Source organism: Jaculus jaculus, chromosome 1 (genome assembly GCF_020740685.1).
Source record: "Jaculus jaculus isolate mJacJac1 chromosome 1, mJacJac1.mat.Y.cur, whole genome shotgun sequence".
Lineage (NCBI taxonomy): Eukaryota > Metazoa > Chordata > Mammalia > Rodentia > Dipodidae > Jaculus > Jaculus jaculus.
Window position 1 is genome coordinate 63,057,187 of NC_059102.1, and position 26,871 is coordinate 63,084,057.

A 26,871-nucleotide genomic window follows, 5' to 3' on the forward strand; every position below is an offset into this window, starting at 1 on the left:
ACACTAGAAAAAAAAAACAATGAAACTGAGATTTGTTTCTTTGGAAAATCCAGTAAAATTGACAAATATTTAGCAATAAGGCACCAAAAGTGATGAGAGAAATTACATTATCTATAATAAAATCGATCATGGTACAGATTTCAAAACAATAGTAAGGACATAGTGTAGACATCTTTAGTTACTTAAATGTAACAATGTACACAAAGTAGAGAAAACCCTCTAAAAGCACAGATTACCAGAACCTGATATGTAGCAAACAGAATATCACAAACTGCTGAGGAAATTGAATTTGTAATTTGAAAACTCCCAGAATGGTAATTTTAAAGCCCAGATGGTTTCACTTGGAAAATTCTACTAAACATTTATGAAAGAATTAGCATTATCTCTACACATTGTCTTCCAGAAAATAGAAGAGAAGATACTTTTGTCTTTATTTTATGAAGATATTCTGAAACCAGACCACAGAGAGGACCAAGTTAAAAATCATCAACGGTAATTAACAGTGCAGACTAGCAATAGCTCTCAGGTATAAATAAGTCTGACATAAACTCACAACAAAGAATTAACAAATAGAATTAAAAATACATAAAATATTAAATAGTACCACCAAATGGAGTTATACCTGTGTGTCTTCTTCAATATTTAAAAATTAAATTGATGTAATTCACCATACCAACCGATTAGAGAAAACATCAAGTGATTCTATTATTCAATTGCAGGAACACTAATTGACAAAATTCAGTACTCATTCATGATCAAAGAACTAAGAAAAGTAGATTAAAAAGGTGGTATTCCCAAAATGACTTGCACAATCAGACATTGTCATCACTGTGCTGGAAGTGTAGCAGTGGGAAGGCTAAGAAGCATATCTGTCCTCTACAACTGAGAACCAAGTGAGGGGAATAGTTCTCATTATTTGTAGTAAGCAGTGTTCAGAAGACTTCACTTGGGATATAAGGCAAGAAATGGAAAGAAGAGGCATGAAGACCAATCAAGAAGAAATAAAATTAACCTTACTCACAGAACATACTCTCTACATAGAAATCCTAAGAAATATGTATTATATTCATTCTACTCTTATCATCCTGCCTGTCTTCCATGGTTTTGTGAGCATAAGGTGAATGATATAAACAGAAGCTGGGCTCTTCAGTTATTTTCGTCTGTGACATCACTACTAAACTCCACTTTTTTCAAGACAAGGCATGTAGCCTTGTATGGTGCTAACGGACCTGACACAGTTGCTGTTGATAACATTGCCAGGTGAAAATCCAATTGTGTCCCCTCCTCCAATCCTTGGCCTAAAGAAAAAAAAAAAGAGGGGTGAAGTTCCTAGTGCCTAGTAGGGGAGTAGTCTAATAAAATTCTGTACACAATATACAAAGGTGACTTTTTATTAAGTATCTTCATTTGGGCAGAAAAGATAGCTTAGTGGTTAAGGCTTTGCCTGTGAAGCCAAAGGACCTAGGCTGGATTCCTCAGTACTCATGTATGGCTGATGCATAATTTGGCACATGTATCAGGAATTCATTTGCATTAGCTAGAGGCTCTGAAATGCCTATTTTCTCACATTGTGTCGCTCTCTCAATATACATAAATAAAATATTTTAAAAAAATAAAAAGACATTATCATTTATTAACAATGAGGGGGAAGGGAGAGAGAGAAAGTGAGAAAGAGAGAGAGAATGAGCAAGAGATTGTTGACACACCAGGGCTTCTTACCCCTTGAAGATGAACTCCAGATGCATGAGCCACTTTGTGCATCTGGTTGTACCTGGGTACTGGCAAAACAAATTCCAGCTGTCAAGCTTTGCCAGCAAATGCCTTTAACTGCTGAGCCACCTTTCCAGCATTTTTAAGAATTGAAAAGCCACTCAGTGTAAAATGCGAGTAAAGAAGGAATTATCTTTTGGAATCTGAACACCCTCTGAAATTCAAACCTATTTACTATCAGCTACAAATTTCAACTGCTATAGATCACTGATGTAAACCTTTTAGAATCTAAATGCTGGTGAAAATTTTTTACAAAAGTAAAATTTTAAGAAATGTTGAACTGGATGGATTAGAGTTTGTTGTTTCCTACATTATCATACCAAAGACCTCTTTTGTCCTGTAGCTTCAAACACTGACAAATTGACTTTCATTACTACTAACTGAAGACATGACATTTTCTAAAATTGTGCCAGAAGATGGGTGTGGTCCTCTCTCTTTCAAGAAAGTATTATGATAGGTCAAAGGTATACTGCATCAATGGTTCTATTTACTTAGTGTACATACAAGCTGGGAAAGGTTATTTATACTACATAAATTACTCAGGGCAAATACAGTGATGTTTGTGTTATAACATAGTGTAACTGGAAAATAATACCTTGCTGCATGAAGCTATCTTAGAGTCTTCAAAAATCCTGTTCACTAATAATATGAATATTAAATATGGAGAAAAACACAAGGAGGTAAAAAAAAAAGGAGAGAGAAAACAAATGAATCTGAGATGTCAACATCTGTGGAAACTTCATAAAAAATTCTAGTTATGACATTTATAACATTACTTTGGTTAAAATGATTTCAAAATTTGTAAGAAGTGGTATGTTGAAAACAAAACTTTGAACCATACCCAAACACAAGCCCACTCTCCAATATCAAGCTACCATCAATCATGGGGTACAAGAGGGCCTACACCTATCAAACTCTCTATCAAAAAAGTAAGTGTTATCTCAGTTTTCCAGGTGCTAACTTACTCTCCATTGGAGAATCTGCTTCTCTTTTTCAGATAGATGCAGATCCTAAGGAGAGAGCTGTCCCAACATACCTCAAAAGGGGCCCAACTGAAACTAAGGACAATTGGCAAAACAAGCAAGGGTGATGTTTTCCTGTGAACCAGATACCAGCACAAAGGGGAAGGAGACCAATGCAGAGAAAAATCAACTCCTACCAAATCAGAGAGCCGGAGCCTCAGAGACCCCCAACACCTCTGCACTGAAGGAGACCAAAAATGAACCCAATATGGCTGAGGGAAATCTTGCGGAATAGGGGGCGGAAAGAATGTCAGAGTCACATGTTGGGTCATGATTTGCAGAGACATTTATCATACCAATAACTGTGGGCTAACTCCACAATGCACGACCCATTTACATCAACAAGGAGGGTCCAATGGGAGGGGGTAGATCATAGATGAACCTAAACAATGGTACCAAACTGCCTGTATTTGCTGAAAAGAAAGCTAATAAATTAAATTTTAAAAAAAAAGAAAACAAAACTTTATGAAAGGGCTCCTAAATCAGCATTCATTCATAGTCAAAGGTGATAGTTTGTATTATTGTGATACAGATATATAAAGAGAAAAATCATGATTTTATTAATGCTTATTAAAATTTAAAGATTGCATCATGAAGATTGATTTTTTGGCATATTGATGGAAGAAACAGTGATTCATTTACATTAAAGAGTAAAATTATGCAGTGACTGAGATAATACCACACTTTATATGCATCATAAGATATAGGCAGCCGCCGAAGGACTGCACCCCATTCAGGCCCCCTAGTTACAAAGGTCCATGAGTCACTGTGCCACAGCATAATGGCTTTGCACTTTGGGTTCCAACTTTCTCATGTGCACATAAAGAATACTGTGTTAGAAGGGAGGAAATATATATTCTTATAAATGAAATGGGCTTTTGGAAACATAAATTGTAACTACAATTGATGTAAGCATCCCCTTTATCATAATCCAGAAAATGAAAAATCTTAATTCATAATACAGTTTGGAAAAAATAAAAATTGATTAGATGATTAATTATATTTGATTTTTTTTGGCCATTTATCATTCTAACTATAAATGAAATAAGAACAAATTAAGATTTAGAGGTTGAAGTCCTTTTAAATAGATTCCATTTTTGTTCAAAACATATTTATTAGGTAGGCACGGTAGCTCATGCCTGTAATCAAAACATTTGCGAGCCTGAGACAGCAGGATTGCTGTGAGTTGAGGCTAGCCTGGACTGCATAATGAGTTCATAACAAGCCTGGCTTCTAGAATAAGTTTGAGCTTAGCTTGGGCTAAAAAAGTGAGACCCTATTGGCTATGGTGATGCACAACTTTAGTATCCAAGTTTGGGAGGCAGAGGAAGGAGTATCGTGAGAATTCAAGACCAACCTGGGGCTACAGACAGGTTTCAAGACCAGCCTGGGTGAGAATGAGGCTTTACCTAAAAACCAAACACAGAAACAAAAAATAATTTTTCTTATCTTTAAAATATTGAAAAAAATGAATTTTATGAGCTAGAAAACAAAAGAAGTGAAATATCATTTTTTACCAAAGTAATATTAAGCCAACAAGGTTATTTTTGGAGCCAGGAGAGAGATCATTTAAGAAACTTAAAAAAATCCTACTTTTGTTCATTTAGTGTTTAGTGTTTTTTATAACTTAATTAGAATTAAGTTATAAAAAACAAGTAAAGGTGTCTTACAAAGTAGTAACCAAATTATGTGACATTAATATCCTTACCAGAACCAATAGAAATTCAAATAGGAACATATAAGAAGCTTAATAATGTCTTATGGGCTGGAGAGATGGCTTTGTGGTTAAAGTGCTTGCCTGTGAAGCCTGAGGACCCTGGTTTGAGGCTCAATTCCCCAGGACCCACGTAAGCCAGATGTACAAGAGGGCACACACATCTGGAGTTCGTTTGCAGCGGCTGGAGGCCCTGGTGCGCCCATTCTCACTCTCTGTCTGCCTCTTTCTCTCTCTGTCACTCTCAAATAAATAAATAAAAATGAACAAAAAAATTAAAAAAAAATAATATCTTACTTTCTAATTTACTGAATGAGTTTTGGGACATTGATGTCATTTTAAAAAATTGCTTTAAAGTCTCTGTTTTCATCAGAAGCTACTAATGTGTTTAAGCACATTAAATTACTCATTTTAAAGTTAAACTTTATTATGTAGCTTTGTACTAAACCTAATATATATACTTTTTTTTTCCTGACTGAAACTGGACCACCAGGCCAGCCTCCACTTGCTTTCAGAGCTTTAAGCAAAATTTGCATCTGTTACCCTAAAAGTCTTAATTAGGATTGAAACCATAGAAAGAATCAACATGATGTCATGTCTAGACAACATGTAAATTAACATGAAAGCAAATGATTTACAAACTCCATACTAATACAGATTAATTTGAATGAAGCCTAATCTCCAGTTATTAACTAATTAAGTGTGTTGTTGGTAGCTAGCATGGTGATTTCCATCTGTGACTTAGGGACACAAGTTCACCATAGATCTTGTATGGAGACTTAGTTACAATACATACCATACACAGTCATGCTCCATGTCTGTTCCCAGCTCTGAAGAACCAGAGAAGCAAAGCTGAAATATACAATCTATAAATGTGTAGGAAGCTCTTGTGTCATAATTAAATTTTGGCAGAGGGGGTGTTTGAGGCGTGTTGACTCTGGCTGTGACTGGCACACCATTCCTCTGAGGAAGGGTGATCATCTGTTCTGAGGGAGAACTTGCTCTTGCTTTGAGCAAACATGAATCAAAATTGCCAATATGTTCTCTCTTTCTTAGCAGAATTATTACAGTTTAATATGGACAGAAAAAATACACTGTTATGGGTTGTTGGGCTATCAATACTCATGAGTGCTCTGAGCAAATCAACAGGTGACTACTCTCAAACAGGAATAGACCACTATCCATTAACTCACACGGATGAGGAGTACTGGAAATTGTTTTAACTATCCCATCCCCAAAGCTGTGCTTGTGTTTAAATATTATGGTTCTCCTCCAAGCTTGTTTCTTGAGTATTATGTTTGTTTGCTTTGATTTTTTTTCAGAAATGTTTTATTTTGGAGGAATGTTTCTTAAGTAAAATTAGCTTGTACCACTTTAGAGTTTTCAAAACTAACTATGGATATATTCAGAATAGAGCAGTCATTCCTGTTTTACTTCTACTGACCAGTTCCCATAATTACATTAATAATGGGCTTCACATAATTAGAAACCAAGAACAATTATATCAACTTATGAAACTGTTTTATTCTTTTTGATATTGTGGTCATGATAATTTTGTTTGTCAGAAAACGCTATAGCTTATATTGGAAGAAAATTAGTTTTTTAATATACATAGGTTTGATAATTAAAAAGCAACTATGTGATATCACAATGAGGGCCACTGTATTTATGTAGACTCTTTCATAGACATCCTACTCATTGTCATAATAACTGAGGCTGTCATGACCATGGTCTGTGCCTCAAACGAAGCCTTAAACAATTCTGACAGCCTGCAGCTCATTAAGGGACAGTCATTTTGTTGAAATGTCTATCAGCTCGCAGGGATGCACTAAGATGAATAGGCCTGAAACAATAGGCCCATTTGTTAGAGCAGCAGCTTCTCTAATACATGACGAGACAATCAAGCCAAGCTGCCTTCACCACAAAGACATAATTAATCAAATGGACAAATGGTTCAAAAATTGCTCTAGTATATTCTGTAGTGGACAGAAGTTTCCATGGAAACATTGGCGTTTGCATCACAGTTAATGACCATTTCTGTACAATGAAGTCTCTCCTTGCCTACTCACTCCTGTCCTCCCTCTCCACTGCCTCTTCTCCCCACTCTTCCAACCACTGCAAACACAACCTGGAGACAAATAATCAAAATAGAGAGAATGGGGAAATGCAATGAACTCTGAGTATATTCATTCTCTATCAGAAAATCTGAGTTCTGTTAAAATGCTTATAAAATCAGTGATTTTCAATAGTTAAAAAAATATATATAGAAAGCACGAAATTGTGAATTTTAATTGTGTTAAATGTTGATTTTATTAAAGAATCTTCAAAGGAAGCTTTGCTTATTGGATGATTTATGATATACTTGAAAAATATTGCAATATATAAATGTTAAATGAAAAGTTTGCAAAGTCCTGTCAGCAAAATGAGCTTTAAGCTTCCATTCCTGAGACAGGATCTGTAAATATTAAGCATGGCTGCTCTTTCCCTTATGTTCAAAGAATCTTTGATAAATATTTAATGATGTTAAAGGCAATTCTTTTTTTGACACTTAAAATATGTGCTCCCCACAGGTAAGGGAAACATCTTTACAAAGCAGTTTGCATTATTGCATAATGGCATGTGTCTTCAGAATTGTCCCCAATTCTCCCAAAATAGCTTATCAAAATTGTATTTATCAGTCACAAAATTGACACTTAAAAACATATTCTTATTTCAAATAGTTATGAAACATAGAATCTAGTTTAACTTTGAATCTTGCTTTGAGATTCCAGGGTCTGTATAGTATTTAAAACATGTAGTTCATCTTTTGGAAACATGTGGCAGTATGTTTATCAAACTGCATATTTTTTTTTTCTCTTTCTTTGTCTCTAACTGCATTTTTCACTTTTCATCTTCTCTAAGATCCTTCTGTCTCTATATGGGAACTGGATGACTTTGCAATGCCCTTTGGCTTTCAGTTCCTTATTTTTAGGGCTTTGTGTTTAAGAGCCTGTGTTGTGCTGCCTTGTAGGCGAGGAGTAGGTTGTGTAGACAGTAATGTGTGGCTTCGGCATCAGTCTAAGTTGAGAACAAAAGTAGCAAGAGGGATGGAGGTATTTTCCAGCACAGCAGGGAAAGGGCTGCTAGTTTTACACAAATACAGGTTTCACACCTCAATACCAGGCCCCTCACAGAGAACTGGCAGCATACTAGACTTAAGGGGTAAAATGAGAGGCTCTCAACCAGGGAAGTGAGTTATTCACTTCTGTTCATCCTCGGAGTCTTCATTCAAAGAGATATGTAAGGTTGAACTATGAACTAACTTATCTGTAGTTACCAAGATGGGTGGAAACCCAAGGAGCAATATATCAATTTGTGTCATCAAAGTTGTATCTTATTTTGTTCTACTATCCTAGTTACAACTGAGATTGAATTGTATTAGTTGAGTTAATTAAAAATTAGAGCATGTTTGTGTGTGTAATATGTGTGTAGTGTTCCACATGTACATAGGCATGTGATTGATATGTGTACTTTGTCATGTGCACGTGTTTGTATATTATGATGTGTGTAGTGTATCACAAGTGCATATGCGTGTATATATGTGAGAGATGTGTTGTGCATCACATGTAAATCAGAGTTATACTAGATGTTCTCTTTTCACCCACCTGTTTCTGTGAGATGAAATCTCTCACTAAATCCAGTTGCTATTTTGACTGTTTTTTTTTTTTTTTTGTATTAAACCATTTATTTCTAAAACCACTCACATGTATAATGTTCTGTACACAGTATTAAAATAAAGAGGACAATGCATTTTTATATATAATTTCCAGTAGATATTAATAGACTTTTCATATTACTAACCAAGTTACTAAAGTTTCATTTACATTGTTCTTAAATCTGTTCATCCAGAATGCTTTTGCTAATGCCTTAAATATGTTCAAATGAACCCCAATCTCATGTCTTCATGGACTGACCTTCCCCTGACTCAGTCTGTGCCTACTCTGCTGTCCTTCCCATTCCCAGACACAACAGGATGCCTGGGATTCTAGGAGGCATGCTTGTCATGGGGGTAGGTCATCCATCCCTTGAAATTCTCTGATCTTATCTTCTTGATAGGAACTGCGGTTACAGGTGTGTGTTACCATGCCCTGCTATTTCTGTAGTTACTGGTTAATTTAACTTCGGTCAGATCTCAGGCTAAGTACCTCTCATTCTTCTATAATAAGCGCTCTTAACTGCTGAGCTATCTTTCCACCCCTGATTATTTTTTTATAGTAAGTATTTATTGCACACCTGGATATGCAAATATTATCTTTACATAAGGATTGTCTTTAGGGAAGAAAAAACGAAAACATCAGTCCCTCTACTACTTAAGGTAGAGAGAAGAGTATTGACATTTAGCACATGTTTGACAAAGACTAGTATGGGCTTGGGCAATGGAAAATATTTTTTGTGAATATTGAAATATAGTGTGTGTAGAAAAATGCAAAATACATAAATAAAACCCCAAAACAACAAGTAGCATACAAAACAAAATTACCAGCATCTTAGAAGTTTGTTAACTAGCCCTGCCAAGAATTACTCTGCCCAAGGTACATACCACCAGCCCTTCAAATCACAGAATTTACCTGCTTTGAGCAATCAAGGCTAAATTTTGTGATATTAATCTAAGTATGATTTAAGCTATAATAGTAAATATAAAACTAAAAACTAATAACATATGAAAAGAATAAAACATAAGTTATTATGGTTATCCCCTGCTCTATGGGCTAGTTTCTGTTTATTAAGCAGCTTTTTGTATCTGTCCACTTTGCTTACATGAAACACGAGGCTGGTTCTTTTTATTTCATGGAGCAAAAGTACTGCTAAATGTATTCATCTTTCAATTATACTGGTCATTTATTTGAAGAAGGTACAGTCTCTTTGGGACCAGATTTTCTCAGTTGCAGGAATGACAATAGCATCACAATGTTATTAGAAAATTAATAAAAATAACGTGTACTATGAAAGCACCTTGGAAACTTTAAGAGCCCCTGAGTGAGGTTGTGGGGAAATTGGTGCTCTATGATATCACTGGTGGAAGTGAATAATGATGCCAATACTGTGCAACAGAAGGTGAAATATCTACCACGATTAGAGCTGCATGTTCTTTTTGATTCAGCACTCCTAATTCTGGAAATGTATCACACAGAAACACTTTCGTTTTTGTGGGATAACTTCCACATTCTGTACGGTTATTCAGGGGATCTAATTTATGTTAACCAGGGATCAGAAGTACCTAAAAGTTGATGTATGGACAACTGCTTAGATAAACTATGTAATGCACACAGCAGCAGAATGCTGTGCAATTGTGAGAATGAATAAGGAAGAACTCGGTGAAAAACATTTTCCAGTAGATACTTTAAGTATGCTGCCAGTGCAAGCAATAATATAGTATGCTATTACCATGAAAGAGAAGCAACTAAGATATTTACTAGCATTTTCTCTTTGTTCACAAATCAATGACAGAATAATCATGGTGATAGTAATGCTTAAAAATTAGGGAGTGACACTGATGAAGCCAGGATAGAAATTTCAGGAAACACTTCTGGATTTTTGAGCCAGGTCTGATGTATCCCAGGGTAGCCTCAAACTTTTTATGTAAGCAAGGATAACTTTGAACTCTTGTTCTTCCTGCTTCCATCCCCTGTGTGCTGGGCTTAGAAGTGTCTGCCACTGCACCTAGCCTCAGAGAGTGCTTTAAAAAATCAACACACAGAGGTCCATATATCTTTCTAGAAGCTCTCCCTAGTCTTAATGTCTTGCTAATTTAAGGTATCACTGGTATATACCATTAAGAATATATCATTTTTTTAATTAATTCTTATTTTCTGCACTAGAAGCCATTTAAATATCCCATTACACTTACCTGTGGTAATTTTTAATTTCCCTTAATCGGTGATGTTTCTTAGTTTTGCCATGACGCAGTGACTATGACACTTGTATAAAGGCTGCTCAGATACCTTGAAGAATGTAGTTCAGTACATCTCATACTTTCTCAAAACTAGTTTAAAGATAAACACTATAGAGAACACAATCCCTAGTATGTCATACATTCTCAGAATATCACCTTCATGGCATATGGTGAAAATGATAAATCCAATTAGAAGTGATGTTGCACTTCTCTAAGCTAAACATTTATGCAGATTTAGCTAGGCTACCATGAAGAGTTTCTACTTGTAAATATTAAGGGGAAGAAGATGATTTAAAATGAAAACAGGAAAAGGGGAAAGGAGACCAACACAGAGAAAAATCAACTCCTACCAAATCAGAGAGCCAGAGCCCCAGAGGCCCCAACACCTCATCACTGAAGCAGACCAAAAATGAACCCAACATGGCTCAGGGAAATTTTGTGGAAGATGGGGGCGGGGGGAAGAATGTCAGAGCCACATGTTGGGTCAGGATATACAGTGACATTTATTGTACCAATAACTGTGGGCTAACTCCACAATGCACGACCCATATACCTCAACAAGGAGGGGCCAGTGGGAGGGGGTAGGTCACAGATGAGCCTAATAATGATACCAAGCTGCCTGTACTTGCAGAACAGAAAACTAATTAAAAAACAAAAAATAAAAAAATAAAAACAATGGGCAAAATGAAAACAGCTTCCTATATTTTGCCAATGAATTTTGGCACTCACCAGTGGGTCTTGATCATAGCTATGATCACTGTGGTATTTATTTTATTAAAGATATTCTTTATTTATTTGCACATGTGTATGAATTTCCTTGATTTATTTGGATATGTGACTGTATGTATGAATAGGCTCAACAGGGTCCCTTCATGCTTTAAACAAGTGTTATTTTAGCTCTGTGTGAGTGCCTGGGGGAATTGAACCTGTGGAGGCAGATTTTGCTGCTCCATCTCCCCCATGCCAAATTTAATTAATTTATTTATTTATTGTTTTTTGAGGTGGGGTCTCACTGTGTCTCAAGCTGACCTGGAATTCACTATGCAGTTTCAGACTGGCCTTGAACTCACAGTACTCCTCCCACCTCTGCTTCCCAGTGCTGGGATTAAAGGCACATGCTACCACACCCAGTTATTTATTTTATCTTTTTATGCTTTATTTTTGGTGCTGGGAATATAGCCTAGGGTCTCCTATATGCTTGAAAACCACTCTACCATTGAAGTATATTTCCAGGCCTTACATGGCATTTTAATGGTGATTTTATGTTTATTAGTTTCACAGATTTTATTAGAAGGATGTTTTACTTCTCAGATTTGATTTATTTGTATAGGTTATTATTTAGATTAGAATGGACTCATGAACTTTAAGATCATTCTATGTTACTTTATTTATGATCACACCATTGGTATATTATTTTTTTTTTTTTTTTTTTTTCAAGGTAGGGTCTCACTCTAGCTCAGGCTGGCCTCAAATTCACTATGTAGTCTCAGGGTAACCTCAAAGTCACAGTGATCCTCCTACCTCTGCCCCCATGGGCTGGGATTAAAGGTGTGTGCTACCACGCCCAGCTGGTATGTCCTATTTTTGAAAACTGAATTACCAAAATTGATTTACCTAATATTCACTTAGACTATCCAGTTACTGCTTAAAATAACTAAATATTGCTGTATGTGTAGTGGAAATATTTTATAATCTAGTGTCTAAATTCTTTTCTTTCTCTTATGATGCTGTAGGATATGTGTTGTCCTGATCCATATGATGTCCCATCAACATCATTTTCCTTTTACGTAAAGCATTTCTTTAAATACTCCTTGGACAACAGATCTATTAACTAGAAATTTCTTGCCTGAAAAGTTTTTTTTTCTTTGTTTTTGCGGAATAATTTTCTTTCAATGTTTTGCAGGTTTGATTTCAATGTCTTTACTCAGGTGGTTTTCCTTGATGTGTGAAATATAGTTCCTATCCCCCTACATCTGCATGGAGCATGCATCTGAGCCTTGGATTCCCTTGACATTTTCCCCTTGATCTTTGATATCACTAGCTTGAATATGATGTGCCCATGTGACAAATTTGGGTATTTATCTAGTTGATGTTCTTAATATCTCTGGTTTAAACTTCTCAACCATAATTTCTGGAAATATTTCTTCAGCTATTCCAGTTACAAACATCTTTTAACTTCTGATATCACAGTTATTGGGTGTTCTGACATTCTGCTATATTCTATTAATTTCTGTTCTTCTCTTCAATGTTTTGTTTTTGTTTTGAGAAATTTTTATTTATCTGTGCTTAAGCTCACTGATTCCACAAGTACAACAAAGTTAAAGATCAAAACAGGATTTTTGCTTGACACTGTCTCCCATTTCTAAACTTCCTTTTTCATCTCTATCTTCTGTTGACATTCTACTTGGTCTTGCATATTGACTATATTTTCTATGATAGCCTTTGTCATAGTAAACATAGCTATTTTAATTTCTTATGAGAGGGTTTTGCTGTCTCTTTATATATCAGCCTGATTTCAGTGTACACATTTTGTTGTTGTTCTTCATGCTTTTGGCATGCTGGGAAGATGTTGAAAGTAGATTACCAATTATCTATTTCGGAAAGAGTAATATCTATTAAAGAAATAAATAGCATAGGGTTTTATATTAATCTGGTTAGGTGCTGGAGCAAATTTATTATTTATTTTTACTGCAGAAAGCAAAGGCTTTAAATCACTATGGTGAGCTTGTCTCTTCCATCTCACTTGGCTTTCAGCTTTACTTTGAATAGCTCTTTAGAGATAACTTGTGTCTTTCTGGTCTTTAAACTACAAGGTACTATTACTTCTGGAAGTCATTACTACTTCGATATGTACTGGAAAAGAAGGAGTGTGTTCAATCCTCTGGGTAAGCCTCCAGCTTCTCAAGAGGGCATCTGTGAAATGCTTCTGCTGCTCAAGAGGTTCAGTTCGTGACTCCTCTGCCAGAGTCTCTGCTCCCCTTCCATAGTTTACAATATGCCTCTTTAAGATTTCATCTCTCTCCTCCTGTCTGATCCTGCTGTACTGTTTTCAGTATGCATCCTTGATACCCTCCCTCTTCCTTGTCCACCATGACTCCACAAACCCTTTAGGTGGCATAGAAAGGTACACTGTTCTGAAGAAAGACTTACATGCCATCTGGTGAATGCCAGAGATTAAGCATTTGTTAGAGAGGAGAAGGTCTGAAATGGTTTCCCCTGACTACACTTCCTCTCTGACTGACAAGTCCACTTGGCAGCTTGCCCAGATCCTCTAATAGAGATTTGTTACTATTCCTGCAAATAAAGCTTACAAAAATCTGATATCTGACCCTAGGAACCTTCCCCTTAACTAGTTCCCACACACTTAGTCTCAGAAATCTCTAATGCTGTCTGGTTAAGGGGTCCTTGACTAGTTCCCGCTTCCTTCAGGCACCTCTCAGGTACATGTGCCTTGTCTCTCCAGAGTTGGGACGATGCTTGTGACTTCAGTTCCCTGCAAGAAAAGTCACTGATTTTCAGTTTATCTATGTTTCCTTGATGTGTAGTAGCACTTTATATGTTGAAGGTAAAACTTTCAAACTTATCGGTATTTCTTTTATACTTTAGAATAGAGGACAATACTACTTTACTTATTTTTTTTTTTTGTTTACAACCTGATCATTTTGATCTCTTGTTTGTTCATATTTAAGCATGTCCTCCATATGTCTCCAGCAATAAGAGCTCTCTCAGTGTGTACAATAAATATTCATTTTAGGGACACATGAGAACTAGGAGGGTAGTGAATATTGTGGTTGGAGGAAGGGTTGCTTTTGTTTTTTGGCCACTGGAGTCTTATGCACCATGGCTATTGATTCATCTTGTCTTACTCTGCAATTCTGGACACTGCATAACCCTCCTCTAGAGACCGAGGTTTCTTTTCACCTATCCCCATCCCTTTGCTGCAGTCAGTTTGTACCAGTGTCCTCAAGAGAGCCCCAGCGTATGCTTTCTTCACCATACAGTGCCAAGTATGAGCAAGGTAGATAAAGATACAGAAGACACATTTTAGGTGAGCTTCATGGCCCTCTCTTAGCAGCTCTCCTTTTCTTTTGATATTTTTATTCCAGAAGAGCGTTTGTCTGGGATGTACCAAATTTTCCTAATCCTCAATTGGCAAAATCCCCTAAAATTTTAAATTTCTAGTGACTTCATTTGCTCTTGGTAGTGTTCACTATGTCTTTACCACTGTGTGAAAAAAATTCCAGCTAAAAACTCCTTGTCCACTTGCACCCTGACCGGGCCAGCCTTTGCTCATATGTGGCACATCCCTGCTGATGCCAATCTTTTCTTAGACTTTGGACCAGATGGCTGCCCTGTAACTTCAACATGCCAATGGGCTCAAGAAAAGTTGAGAACTTGCTATTGTGCACATGTCTTTTTATATCAGTGTGAATTTTGAACAACGTAAATGTTTTACTTATTCACACATTTAGAAAAAAAGAAATGTAGGGCAAACTGAAATCAACTCAAAACTATTGCATGTGAGAAGCAATTTGTTTAAAAAAGGTATGGAAAAATCTTGATATATTATTAATATGAGACTTTATTGCTTAACTGTGTGGGAAAGTTAATATTAAAAATTCCTATGCATACCTGATCTAAACTCCACAAGGAATAGATAGAGTTCATATTCAGATTGAAAGGGATGCAAGACAGAATGGTTTCCATGAGCCAATGGAGTTTTATGTGCCCTTTACTTTCAAAATCTGAATGAAGCTGCAATTCCACACAGAAAATTCACTTTTATTTATGACACAGTTAAATGCTAACAGCTTTTCTACCTTGGTGCTACTCTAATTCATAGGACCATATAAATTGTGATGTTTATTTTTGATTTTTATTACTTCTAAGATTTTCTCATTGAACTTGTAACTATTTTATTTATAACAAAATTTCTTTTCATACTAGGAATTTATTCGTATTTATATACATTCACACACATATGGATACTTTTATTGAAACCAGTGCAGAAACACAACACATGTAGATGTATAGGTAGATATATTTTATATTTTAAAAATTGTGAAACATTTTAGTCATCCTGAAACTGTCATATGTACTATGCTTAATTATAATCTATGTACATATCCTTTCATAAATTTTATTATGTACACAAACATTGCAGATGCTGGTATCTGCTTTGCAAGTAAAAGTGTAAATTAAAAAAAAAAACTTAAAGTAAAGGTAGGACTCTTTCTCCATTTTCTCATTGGGTCGATTGAGAGCTAAAATTAGAATATGAATATGATGATAATCTTTTCTTCACATGGGAAACAAGTGATGAATACTTTGAAAAATTATGTCATCTTTGTTTTGCATGAATTTGTCTATTTTGTGATAAAAAAAAACAAAATGATTTTATTTGTAACAAAAAAATTACACTGTAAAGGTACTGAAATTCATAAATATGTCCTATGGAATCATAAACAGTCCTTGTGTGTCAAAATTTACATTCACATGGGCTAGGCCCAGAGTAAGCTACAACCTATAAATCAGTCACCAGTTTGCAATTCCTGTCTAAAAGGGAGCTATGATAATTAAAGTATTTGCATTAATAAACTTTTCAAAGTACAAAAAGATAAATGAATGATAAAAATGAACCAAACACAAATAAACATATAAAATGCCTAATTTATTCTAATCACTTGTTAAATAATGTCTGGTTATATTGTTTCAGTTAATGTTATAACTAGAAGAAAAAAAGGCACATATAAGTAGTAAATGTTTTTGGATCTCAATAGTTTTTTTTTCCTATTTTGTGTTTTTCAAGGATAAAATGCTGAGAAATTATTAATATTTTTGAATAGTCTTTACTTTCACAAATATACTCTGCTAGGTCTCAGGACTTATAGTTCTTTTTAGTTCTCACATAGGTTATGTTTGTATGGAAACTTCCACTTCATTGAATAGATACTTCTTTTTTTTTCTCTGAGAAATGTAAGATTAAAAGAGAAAACAATGAAAAACACAGAATGAAATGGAGCAGTGGAAAATGAAAACATTCATGGAAAAGTCTTTGCTTTTAACTTGGACACATCTTTAGGATCATATGCACCCTCAAGACAGACTACAGAGACTGGATCAAATGTAGATGTAATGTGCTGAATTTTGGCTGCAAAATAAGGGGTAAAATATTTGTCACCATGGGGATAGATCCATTACCACACTTTTCAAAATGTCAAGGGTACATTTGAAAAGTAGTAGTAATTTTCTCCCATTTTATGAAGATAATTCTCTGTTTTTACTTCACACATAAAAATCTGTGGCTTAATGAGAAATTGTTTTCACAGCATTAGGACAGAGCTTCCAACATACCATGTGTTACAGTATGTATGCTCCATGTATATCTGATATATACACATTTCAAACATCTAGATTCCAAGGGTGTGATAAAAGTGTCATTGATAATTTTGTAACAAATCATTTTGATTATTTGATCATTGCCAAATTAGGAATTATTTTTTGAAATGTTAAGCCACAAAAAGCAAAGCATACTTTAATGTATTTGCATCTCAGCAAACATATTATTTTTTTCTTTTTCAAAATAATGGTGGTGCCAGGATGTCTCCATTAGATTTTTCTGGAATATACACACACACACACACACACACACACACACACACACACACACAGAGAGAGAGAGAGAGAGAGAGAGAGAGAGAGAGAGAGATAGAGAGAGAGAGACTTTTGTGTGGTTTTAGTATGCATGCAGTGAATTTTGATGATCCATATTCTTTTTATTTATGATGAAGGGAGAGAATGGGCATTCCAGAGCTTCATGCCACTGCAAACAAATTCCAATTGAATGTGCCACCTTGTACATCTGACTTTAAGTGGGCACTATTAAATCAAACCTGGATCATTAGGCTTTGAAAGTAAGAACCTTAGCCACCAATTAATCTCCCAAGACTTTGATGATCTATATTCTGAAGGTAGAGCAAAGCATTGTAATACTCCTAGATAAAGTGTTAAATGACCAAACCTCATTACTATACACATTTTAAAAGAATTAGTAGCTATTTTCAGGTAAAAGGTAGTATTTTATGAGTTTAAGAAATAAAGTAAAATTCACATATATGGTGATAATTATTCAATTTTAATTTAATGCTGTAATTTTAATATTGCATATATTTTTAAAATTTTAATCTATTTAAGGAAAGACTACAAAATATACAGTTGTTAAAGTTAATTATATCAAACTACAGTTTCTATCATCACGCACAGTCAAACACATCAATTGTTACTTTTTTTTTTTCTTTCTGGGTTTTGGAGGTAGGTTTTCACTGTAGTCCAGGCTGACCTAGAATTCACTATGTGGACTGAGACTGGCCTGGAACTCATGGTGATCCTACTACCTCTGCCTTCCAAGTGTTGGGATTAAAGGCATGTGCCACCATGCCCAGAAACTGTTACCTTTTGAGTCAAGATTTCTTAAAATAATTTCCATTATATCATTAAAAGTCTAGCTTAGGTCTGGAGAGATGGCTTAGTGGTTAAGCACTTGCCTGTGAAGCCTAAGGACCCCGGTTCGAGGCTCGGTTCCCCAGGTCCCACGTTAGTCAGATGCACAGGGGGGCACACGCGTCTGGAGTTCGTTTGCAGAGGCTGGAAGCCCTGGCGCGCCCATTCTCTCTCTATCTGTCTTTCTCTCTGTGTCTGTCACTCTCAAATAAATAAATAAATAAATTTAAAAAAAAAGTCTAGCTTAGAGCTGTATAAAGAAGTAAATGGCAACGAGCCATACTTCAGATATCACAATTTCTTTGCCTCTAATTAGACAATTTAAAAATGTTTAATTTATTTAGTTATGAGAGAGAGAGAGAGAGAGAGAGAGAGAGGAAGGAAGGAAGGAAGGCAGATAGAAAGAATGAGCATGTCAGGTTCTCTAGCCACTGCAAACAAACTGCAGATGTATGCTTTACTTTGTACCTCTTGCTTATATGGGCACTGGGAAATTGAACCTAGGTACTTAGGCTTCACAGGCAAGCACCGTAACTGCCAAGCCATTTCTCCAGCCCTCAAATTATACAATTTTTTATAGCTATTTTCTTTCAGAAATTAAATTGTTTTATTTATAAATATATGTTCATGATAATCTCATAGAGAAATATTTAGATTCAATTAAACATTACAATATGTGTCCCTCACTACTATAATCAAAGGATTTTCACCTGGGTTATCTTGTTTAATCCTCATATAACATTAAGCAGTAAACAAGATTTCATATGTAGGAGATAAGTCCTGTAGAGAGACTGGGAACTCAACTGGTATTAGGAACATGTGAACTTCAAATGAACCATTTCTACAACATATTTAGTGATCATTTTACTACCTATGATGACATAGAAAATGTTTTGCCTTATTAGTAAATATCAAGAAATATTTTACTTATTCAATAAATATTTACTGAAGACCTAATGTATCTTAACTTCTCTAATACACATTTCTGATATTTTTGTTCTATTTGTGTTCTTTTCATACAAATTAATAAATCTTTGCTCAACAGAAGAGTCAATGTAAACTTTTGTTTTATTCTCAAAGTTTTATAGGTTTGGCTGTTTCACATCATTCTTTGACCATTTGGTATTTCTTTTTCTCCCCATTTTTGTATGTGGCCCATGGAGATCTTTAAAGCAATTTGTTTTAACTCCATTTAAGCCTAGTTGAATTGAGTTAGTATCTGTATCCTACATTGATATTACCAATGTGGTTCTATTTCTGAACTGTCTTCTGATCTGTTCCCTTATATGTCCATCTTTATTCCAGGCTCTAGCACCATGATGTTAACCTTTGTTAAGCATCTTGAAGTATAGCAATGAAGCCTTCCACATTTGCTCTTCTTTCCAGACTTACTTTGACTATTTTAGGTTCTTTCCCTTTCCACATATAGTTATAAAGTCCTTTTTTGTTTAAACAATGTTTTGTGAGGAAATGTTTTGGGTGATTGTTTTAATGTATCGAGTTTGATCCAATACATGCTTCTTTATAAATTTTCTTTTTTTTCTTACATAATTAATTTATTATCAGGTTTAAGTCTTTTATGCCTCCATATATGCTCATTAATGTTATATGTTTGGATGAAATAGTCTTCCTCGATTATTGTTACAATTCAGTAGGTTAATACAGTAATCCAGGGGATGGTCCAATGATATCAAAGTAGCAAAATTTGATGGCACAATACAATTTTACTAGTCTCATGATATGCATGAAAGGGTCTCAGCAAAGTTTCAGTATAATAGGTGGTAGTTGATGTCACTCTCTGAACAAGTACATTATAGCTTTTTTAAATTTTATTTTTGGAGATAGGGTTTCACTGTAGTCCAGACTAATCTGGAATTCACTATGTAGTCTCAGGCTGGCCTTGAACTCATGGTGATCCTCCTACCTCTGTCTCCCAAGTGCTGGGATTAAAGGCGTGAACCACTATGCCTGGCTCTTTTTCAATATTTTTTTTTAATTTAATTTATTAGTTTTCTTTTCGGTAAAAACAGGCAGTTTGGTACCATTATTTAGGCTCATCTAAGGTAGACCTGGGATGTGTTGTGTTAGCCATGTTCCCAAGTCCTTTCCATACCTCTCCTGAATACACCAGTTATCTATCAAACTGTTTCTACTGGGAGTTGCTTGGACTCAGACGACTCCTGAACTTTGTGATATCTGAAAATATTTAGAAACTACATTCACAGAGGGTTGTTGTTTTTGTTTATTTTTCTTTCAGTTTATTTATTTTGCCTACTCCTATGAAATGCATGCCAAGTTTAATAGTTTAATATGTAACCAACGTTGTAAAGGCATCACTTTACAGACTTTGTTTTAATTGTCTGTCCTGAAGGATGTGGGAGGTTTAAGCATTCCCAGAGATGATTTCTATTTGTTCAACCTAATGAGACACTATTTATTTTAGTTTATTTATTTAACCTACTGCCATAATCTGGGAAGTGCTTTTAAACAGAAAACCCAGCCAGGGAACCACACAGCTCTACCATGTCTGTTTATTTGCATCAAGTATCACAGTCCTGTAACTAGAACAGAAATAAAAGATTTCCTTCATCTTATCTAGTTTGCATTTTTTTTTAAAATATGAGGCAAAGTATAACATCAATTTCTTCAGTGTATCCAGAATTTAAATCTGCAAACTTTTAAAAATAGTATTTTTTTCTCTACATGTTAGCCATACAAAAATATACACAGATGTCATCTTTTATGTGGTCATTAGAGTCATATAATATGTTTTGGCCTCATCCCTATTTTGTTGAAATAAAGATTTTATATGATCATATTCTTTATTTCATAGCACACGACTATCATCTGATGGTGTGATTATAGCTAGCCACTGTCCAAACAAAATATATCATTAGATTAGCAACCTAAAATGTCAACTTCTACCTATGGCACAGTGCCAGCAGGAATATATTTATATATATATTTTTTGGTGGCATTACCTGAATTTTTCATCTGGTGTTATGGCTGAAATCATAAGAAACAAAAAGAGAATGGCAGGTATATTACAGGAAGAAAAGGTATAGTGATGAAGGATACATACATCATGCTTCATTTCTGCCATAACATTTTTATCCAGAACTGAGACACATGGATTCTGGATACTTCCATGTGATTTCCCGGGGTGGAATAGATGGTTTTCTTTTTTGGTCAACAGGCATAAATAGTTTTGTTGAATGAGTCAGATTTTCTCAAAACTATAAATCAATGAAGGACTTCTTTACCATTTCAGTTTGTGTCTTTTCTCCCCTTTGCCTATGATTTCTTGGCTCATTCATTACCATCATAATCATTTTAGTATATTTCTTTTGACATAAATTTTATTGAAAGAATTAGTAATTCACATCTATAAAAATTTATTTATCATGAGCTGTTCCACAGATTTGCTTGTGTTTATAGTTTAGTAGGTATTGTGTTTCTCTTATAACTTACCAGAATTTTAAACCTTTTAATTACTCAGCTTCGGGGTCTGAAGTTCTGCTCCAGCACTCACAGGCCAAGAGATGAGAATTCAATAGAAAGACAGAAGCCATAATCCTTTTAGGGGATTTTCCCACCCCCATTGTATAACTGCTTTTGAAATTTAATCCTGAACATTCACATAGAAATAATATAATTTAAGTTTATTTAAAATAAATGTGAATGTTGATGAAATTAAAAAAAAGAATTAAAAGGAAGACACTATAAGATTAAACAATAAAAGTCTTATAAACAAAATTTATAACAAAATAAGAAAATTGCTCCTAATACTCACTAGGCTGCCCAGCTCAGTTACAGGATCGGTGGTCCATTGATCACACATGGGTTGTGAAAAATGGGCTGATGAACAGTCACTGCTGCATATGGTCTCCAGGACTCAAAATTCACTAGACTTTACTCCACTTGTATCTCTAAGTTCCTGTTGAATTCCTTAGAAAGTATGATGATGGTTATAGATCAACATTCTACATGAGCAATAGCATGGATTTCTTATCTTTATTATTTTAAAAATGTATATATTTATTTATTTTTAAGGACAGAAAAATGAGAATGGATGAGCCAGGGTCTATGAACTATAGACACATGCACCAGGCCTTCAAACTGTGATTTCCCCTACCTCGTTCTCTAGGAAGCTGGGATGACAGATCTACACCACATAATAAGGCATTGATTGTAGTGTCTGCAGTTTACCTTGACACTGATAAACTGAATTCATTGTTCAGGCTACCTCAAGCATTTTTCAGGATTAGGCAGGTTATAAATTGTATTACATTTACTACAGTGACCTTGAATAGAAAGGCAATGAGTTTTTTAAAAATTTTATTAATTAATGTAAGTGAGAACCAGAGAAATAAAGAAGCAGAGAGAGAGAGAGAAAGAAAGAAACAGGGAATGGATAAGCCAGGGCCTCTAGCCACTCAAATGAACTTCAGACCCACATATCTGGCTTTATGTGGGTAATGGGAAATTTAATCAGGGTCTTTTGGTTTCGTAGGCAAGAGCCTTAACCACTAAGCAATTTCTCCATCCCAGAAATGTATTTTTGTACTTCATTCATAATATTGTTATGCTTATTTTGATTCACTGGAGATTTGCCATGACTGTATCCTATCAACCACTTTTTTGAGGCATTCTTCCCTATGATACTGATGTGAATAATAAGTATATATTAAGCACCTGGAGAAATGGCTCAGCAGTTAAAGGCGTTTGCTTGCAAACCCCGACAGCCTGGGTTTAATTTCCCAGTACCCATGTAAAGCTATATGCATAAAGTAAAACATGTGTCTGGAGTTTGTTTGCAATGGCAAGAGGCTCCTGTGCAGCCATTCTCTCTATCAGCCTATCTCTTTCTAAAATTAATTAATTAAGTATATATTAATTGTGTGCAAAGAAAAAGCACAAAGCAAGGCTCATGTTCATTGGTCTAAAGGGAGCCTCATGATGAGATTAGGTGTTGGTGGTAATTTGAATGTTCAATGTCTCCCATAGTCTCATGTGTATGTGTAATTAAGTCTTATATTCAATGTTTAGCTGGGAGTAATTTGGGAGTCAGAGCCTTGCCGGGTGAGGTAAGGTATGTCGCTGGTTGACCTTGGGACTTACTAGTCCAGCTCTATCAGGTTTGACCTAGCTAGCTCATTTGGATTACTTCCTTCCTCTCCTTTCTAGTTTATGCTACACTTTCCCCTCAAAATTATAGGCTGAAATAAACACTTTCCTCTCCTAAGCTGCTCTGGTTGGATGTTTTGTTCTAACAATGAGGAGGAAACAGGAATAAGGATCAAGACGACATCTAGGTTTGTAGAAAAGAGATGGAAACTAACAAGTGAGACTCATCAAGTGTTTGAATTTTGTGTTCAAAAAGAGTTTTATGGACTTTCTTTTCAGATTTCCTTTCTAATGCTACACATTAAAAGGTAAATAATTAAGGTAACAAGATGCAAAAATAAAATAGATTCAGTGCTTGGTCATGTTTTCTCCTTTCACAAGCCTGGGTTTCTGTTCCTGCAGACTTCACATTGGACTCTGTAATCTATGATGGAGACATGGATGCAGTCTTGGGAACATAAGTTTCAAGACACCAATCAAAGAAGTTGAATGTTACTAAAAGAAATGTTACTAAATAAAGTGATGAAAAAAAATAAAACTTAATTGAGAGTTTCTTCTGTCCTACTCTGCGCCCCAATTGTCAGTCTAGCATTTTAATGTGCCAATATATCAAGCGCATGAAGTTGAACCATTTCAGTGATTGTATAACTTTTCTATTTAAACATCCAAGAAAATGAAGTAAATTAGCCTAAATGACTCAGTAGTAATACTGAGCTTCCATTTATATCTATATACTGAATGATTGTAGATTTTTTTTCCTTCAAATTATTCCATGCATTTTTATGGAATTGATTGAATTTCATAATAATTTCACATTGTGACCTTAATTGGAGGTAGAATGTTTATAGAGGTAATCAAATTAAAATGAGGTCATTAAAGAAATTCCCAATTAACTAGTGTCACAAAATGGCAATTTAGAGAAAGATGTGTACATACAAAAATGACGTGAGAAAACAGAATTAAGAAGACAGTGTCTATGAGAGAGACTGAGAGAGAAAGGAGATAGATAGATGGGTGAGAGAGAGATGGAGGGAGAGAGAGAGAGAGAGAGAAAGAGAGAGAAGTTGAGGAGAGGTTCTTCCCAGCCTTACAAAAGAGCCATACAATTATGATTTTTTTTTCTATGATAATCCCAGAAAGCTTAATAAACCCTTGGGATATACCAAATGTGATCATGAGATACTTTGGGAACATCCAATGGAATTCATCTGGTCTTTCTTGTTCTCAAAAAAAAAAAAAAAAAAAAAATCACTTTCTTGTATATGATGTGGTGGCTTTAGGTGCAGATAGTGGGTAAGATATGTCATTTTAAGTATATAGTTGTTTACTCATCTGTCTCAACACTTCCCAGTCGCATGGCCGGTATCAGAGTGTAGGCTCTAGGCCGAGCCTAGTAGGATGATCTAGTTGAGGCAGTCAAGACTAGCAATGACAACAGGCTCTGCATATTTAAGTCTGAGAATTAAACCATTAGAGAAAGTCAAATTTTAAACCTAGGACAAAGATTACAGGTACTGATATGGTGGTGTGAATTAACACCGCCCTCCTCCCCACCCCCGCCATAAACTTATGTGCTCTCCATGTTTGGTTCCCAGGTGGTAGCATGAGAATTGGAGCCTAGCTGTAGAAGCTGTTTCTAGGAGCAGGTTTATGGGTGTCATAGTAAGCTTTCTCCTGTCAGTGTTTGGCACACTCTCCTGCTACTGTTGTCCTGATGTAGGCCTGGAGGTGATGTCCAGCCTCTGCTCCTGCCAGGATTTTCCCTGTCATCATGGACCTTCCCCTCAAGTCTATAAGCTAAAATAAACCCTTTTCTTTCTCCCACAAACTGCTTTTGATCAGATGTTTTGTTTTGTTTTATTTTTTTTTTCTAGCAATAAAAAGGAAGGGTAACAACTGGCACCCTCTGCACTCATATACAACCAATGTTTGGGACAATGGAAATGGAGCTCAAGTGGTAGTGAAGAGTTATTCTAGAGTATAGAGATTAATTCATCTTGTTTCTTTAACTTGAGTTCTGTTATGAGATGCATATTTTTTATCAGATTAACATTTGGAAAGCATATGAAAGACTAGAAATCCAACTCCCGGGAACTCCCATAGACACCTTTGATATGTCCAAAGGCAACAACCACTCTATTGCAAAGATGATCACAGGAGGAATGAGAAGCTTGAGTCTTGGGTTCCCCCAACTTTGGAAGCAGTAAATGTAAGGCTGAGACAAAAGTGAAAAGCTATCCATCTGTGCTATCATGATCAAGAGAGTGGCTGTGGAGAGACTGCTTAGGCTTTTATAGGCTTAAGGTGTTGCTGTATCTTTTAACCAAAAGATGTTAATAGAAAAAAAAAAATGCTATAATCTCTCAAACTGTAGATAACATATGTACAGATTAGTTCTTTTGCAGACTCAACCTATAGTGATCTCCAGCACCCGCTGAATGTGATACAGACAGACTTATGAGCATGGGTTCTGGACTCTTAATTCTTTATTTTCTGTGAGAGAGAAACTCTATAAAAATGATCTCTTGGCCAGCTGTGGTGGTGCACACCTTTAATCCCAACACTTGGTAGGCAGAGGTAGAAGGATCACTGTGAGTTCTAGACCAGCCTAAAACTACATAGTGAATTCCAGGTCAGCCTAGGCTACAGGTTACCTTACCTTGAAAAACAAAAACAAATGAAAACAAAACAACAACAACAACAACAACAAAAAACTACCAACCAGACAAAAATTGTCTGGTCAATTTTCATCTAAGAAGAAGGCATTCTTCCTGTAGTTTGAAAGTAATTAAGTGCAATGGGTCAGTAATTTATATGTTCTTCCATTCCTAGAGTTTCTCAGACATAAGAGCTATATTAACAGACATTATACAGATCCACGGACTGGCATAGGGTTGATGCAGATACATGAGAGTTGAAGACAACAAGATTATTTAGGAAGAAGGAAGAGCCAGCAAAGCTGACTTACAGAAACTAAGGCAGATCAAGGGAGTTGCAATTAACATTGTTGATTGCTGCTGTTACTTCCTCAGTGCTGGACAAAGATCAGAAAAAGTCTACAGAACCTAGGGGAAACACCATCAGTGGTAGAAGAAGCTGTTTCACTTGTATTGATCCAGGGCAGGGAGAAGGAACTGAAGAAAGAAGTAAACACAAATACTCAGCCAAATCCAGAGCCAAAACTGGCCTTTTTATACACCTCTGGGCTGGCAGATCAGCCACCAGGAGCATACTTCTTCCCAGCAGGGCTCTGCCTACTGAAGATTCGAGTTGTAAACTCATTCTTAATGGAAAAAAATGCCTGAGTCTATAGGTCCATAAACTCAAACCACCACATTGACTAACTATATATTTTAGGTTTGCTAAAAAAAATAATGTTTGTGATGGCTTACCAGTTAAGCAATTTGCCTGTGAAGCCAAAGGACCCAGGTTAAATTCCCCAGGACCCACGTAAGCCAGATGCACAAAGGGCACATGCATCTCGCATTCGTTTGCAGTGGCTAGAGGCCCTGGCATGCCCATTCTCTCTCTGCCTGCCTCTCTTCTATCTCTTCCTCTCTCTGCTTGCAAATAAATGAATAAAATTAAAAAAAATAATAATGATTGTGCAGACATGAGGAGAGATGTGATTCACTATTTTATGAAACTTTTTTCAGTACCCTTTTCCACTATGGCCATATGAGCAGGTACTCAGAAAACTTACCTAAGGAGTTGCAGAACTAAGTATTTAGAATGTTGTGGGGCAATGTGCACAGTAGGGTCTTCTAGGATAGAGTCCATTGGTTTTACCTGATGGTAGTTCTTCA